The sequence below is a fragment of the Octopus bimaculoides genome, chromosome 7 (genome assembly GCF_001194135.2).
Source record: "Octopus bimaculoides isolate UCB-OBI-ISO-001 chromosome 7, ASM119413v2, whole genome shotgun sequence".
NCBI lineage: Eukaryota > Metazoa > Mollusca > Cephalopoda > Octopoda > Octopodidae > Octopus > Octopus bimaculoides.
Genome location: NC_068987.1, coordinates 53,122,887 through 53,126,988, shown reverse-complemented (window position 1 = coordinate 53,126,988; position 4,102 = coordinate 53,122,887). Strand labels below are relative to the sequence as shown.

Below are 4,102 nucleotides of genomic sequence, written 5' to 3'. Positions count from 1 at the left end.
ATGAAACCATGCATTGTAAATAACAGATAAAACCATTTACGTATAGGACACAGAGGCTCTCTAAATCTTCATCAGTTATCAACCAGAATGGTAATACTCAGTTTCGTACCTTTGACGATAAGACTGAGGGGCTTCTCATGTTGGCAGTGCTTGCGAAAGACGCAGAGAATCGGGCCTCATGCAAACAAAACGAAACGTCACAGAGTTTACATACGAAAGTAAAAAAATATGTAATTTATGATGATGAACATAGAAGAAACGATCAAAATTACAGCCATGCGACTGAAAGACACGAGTAGTATGTAACGCTTAGAAAATATTCTCACGGATGTAGACAACAGAGGATCGCAAGACCACGTCCAGAACTACATACCTCCCTTACACATAATATTTTTACTCAGGGACTAGTAGACTTAACACCGTTTGGTAATCGGTGCGCATTCAAAGTCAGTGAACACCAATTGACGATACCGGTATACCTTTGAATCGCTTTAACAATTCATAATAATGAATTTTAATCTTCTTAATTCTACCTCAGTTCATCTAATTGTATATATTGATCGTTACTTTTCATAAAAAGCCTTTATTTATTTAATATCTAATGTGCATTTTCACTGTTTCTCTTCATACTTTCTCCATATCTTTTCCACGTGTAGTTTCTATTTTCTTTTTGAAACACATTTCTATGATATATATATATATACTAGACTTATTACCCAGCGTTGCCCGGTAAAGTATTCACGGAATTGTTTGTGACATAAAGAATGACCCTTCATCAGTTGTTAGCTGCTTTCCAAGTCTCGAATTTCGAGCATTCAACAACAATATACGGTTTAACACTACGCATCTTCTTCTAAGTTTTATCTTATATATATATATATATATATATATATATATATATATATATATACATACATACATACATACATACACACATATATATATGTGTGTGCGTGTGCGTGTGTGTGTATGAAGGACTTTCGCGTCAGTTTCGACGTATGAATATCTGACAACCTTCTCTTTCTTTGTTAATCACAATACTTATGTTGAATCTGACATCTAGGATTCGCCAACGAATTGTAAAGAAGCCCACAAATGCTACAAGTGTGTGAATTACAATTCAGTGCGGGTTGTATATTTGCTTTTCTCTTTTGCCATGCACTCCTTAGCCAGTTAATACTACTTGCAACAATGTTTCTTACATCATTTTGACACAATGATATCCTGTTTGTTTGAGTATTCTTTTGTCACTCATTCTGACGACACGACCAGCTCAGCACGATTGCGTTTGTGAGAGTGTGTGAATAGGCATGACACAGTTCATATCATTTGTGCCATACGTGCGTTTTACCAATGCAATGCCTTGCCTCCTTGTATCTATGTGCAATTCCAACTGGATTTTGAACCTCAGCAATTTTTTTCAGGGATTACTTTATTGCATAACGTTTACAAAGATCAAAAGTTGATGAAAATCTACGTAGCGTGTGAAGATCTCAACTTACTAGTAATTGTTGTACATCTAACTTTATGCCCACATATCCATGCACACACACATACGCACACGCACACACACACGCTCACACATACATATATGTAAATACACAAATGGCTTCTTTCAATTTCCGTCTGCCATATCCACTTAGATGGATTTGGTCGCCTTGAGTTTATAGCAGAAGACATTTGCCCAAGTTTTCACGCAGTGGGAGTGATCTCGGAACGATGTGGTGAGAAAGCAAGCTTCGTACTACACAGTTACGACATGTATATATGTGTGTGTGTGTGCGTGTGTGCTTGTGTATGTGTATGTATGTGTCAAAAGTCCACACATACTCAGAAATATTGGGCATTTTAACAAACTGAACAAAAATGCATGCTCTGTTTTTAATTGTGAGGTTTTAATTTTATAAAGTCATGGATATGTGCACCAGCTAGACAAATTATTGAAACCGTCGCGCTAAAACGGACAAAATCTAAATGACTGGAGACAATAAAAGTAACTCATAAAATATTTTCAATTTAATATGCATCACTTATTATTCGACTTGTACATATCCCATATATGCGAAGCATACTTAAACTCAGCGTTTTAAAAGCATTTCATGAAGATGGACAAAGTGATTTATCATATTAGCGGTTTCCGGATAGAAATCGTTTCTCTGGTTACATATATATGACTTACTTTGATTTTACGTCAGGAGTTCAGCACATTCTTTCTGATAAGGAAATATGAGAAGCGATATGACAAAGTTGTCAAAGAATCTACGTTGATATTTAAGTTCGTTGATTATGGATCAATTAAAGAGTCAACTATGTTGTCTTTACAAATTACGAATGTAACACAATTCTTCAGAATCAAAGAACCCTTCCCTCCGATAATATTGCGAAAGTATTGATAATCTCTGTAATAATAATAAATGTTAAAATGGACATTTGTAATATCAGGTCATTAAGAATAAAATGTCCGATTTTAAACTGAAAAAGCATTGCAGTTAATGCACTTGAATTATCAACAAAATTTGGGATTTTATTGATAGCTTATTTATGCCAGCAGCGAAGAATTCACGATGCAAAAATCGTTCACTTTTAGGCCGTGACTGCAAACCACCGCAAGTTTCAAGACGACGTGTCATTTTATGCTCTTACATTTCGTGTGGTACCAGCTTGTCCAGCTTATTTACCTTGCCGATTTGTTTCAGATGTAATCGGGACACCAAACCTTTTTGCTAACTCACGCCTAATTTGAGATGTATCCTCTTCCACTACAATTTACAGCACGTCATTATCCACTGTGGTTTCTGATGTTCTAGAGTAAAGTCACCAAACTAAAACTTCTCAAACCATCGACGTACAGTGCGCTCATTCGCCGCATCTTCGCCAAACACCTCATTGGTGTTTCGACCTGTCTGGGATGCATTGGTTCCACGACGAAACTCATAATCTTAAACAACACGAATTTTTGATCTATCTATGAGTTGATTTACAAGAGAAAACTCACAATTTAATCAGAGACCATGAATTGTATTTCGAATGTATAAACAAGGAATTGTCCGGATAAAACATTGGAGTTAACGACTGTCAAACTTGGTGCAGAAGAAAATCAGACATTTGATTCTCAATGAACTGATATATGACTAAGTAGATGATTTAGAAACATTTATACTGTGCTCGAGAGTATTTCTGTTTCACATATATCATACACTTATTTTAATCTAATGTTGCACCAAGTGCATATATTAATTTGTAAGTGAGATATAGAATTCATGAATTCATGATATTTTGAATATATATATATATATATATATATATATTAACTTACCAGATATTACATGTAGATATTAGTGCTGCGCGGATAGCATCCTGAGACTTTGGCCATGATAGGGAATATTCCATTCCTGAAAGGCAGTATGAATCCTTTGGACATGTAACATTACGCACGGTTAAAGTTATTCCCTTCAATTGTAGTAAAAACCGCTTCAAAAATAGTAGTTTTTCAGATTTATTGCAGTAGACACATATACATGTATTTAATGTGTATATTACTTCAAACACCATGTAATATTATTTCCAGCATTGTCGAAAATTCCGTAAAAAAAATTGAAAGACTTACTAATGTCATGTATCTTAGTAAAATAGGAAAAATGGACGTTTGAACTGGGAACATATGGAAATGAAATCTTCTTTGGAGGAAAAACAATATCTGTTACAATACATTGATTTATATTCTAAGGTTTAACCAGAAATTAAAGAGAAGCTTTACTATTTTTAACAGAAATTATCATTTCCACTTCCAATACATTAAAAAATTTAGACTCCAAATTTATTACAAAATAGTGAAAGGCCTTTAAGTAGGATACATATTTACGTATATGTATGTAATAACCAACAAACTGACAGAGATTTGCGACCAGCACTGATTTCATATAAATAAACATTTTCGTTTAATTATATTTGCTACGTATGCAGAAAATGACTTTGCACTGTTTGTATCCATAACGATATATATACATAAACGTGTGCATGTATGTGCGTGTATTGATACATACATATACATGCAAATAGATACACATACATACGGACATATATATATATATATATATATATA

The 4,102-nt window shown here is 34.1% G+C and overlaps 1 protein-coding gene across 1 annotated transcript in view; it reads right to left on the bottom strand.

Moving 5' to 3' along the window:
• Positions 1–4,102, bottom strand: part of LOC106873978 (uncharacterized) — a 1,133,216-nt gene that overhangs the window by 172,937 nt on the left and 956,177 nt on the right. The window lies entirely within an intron of this gene.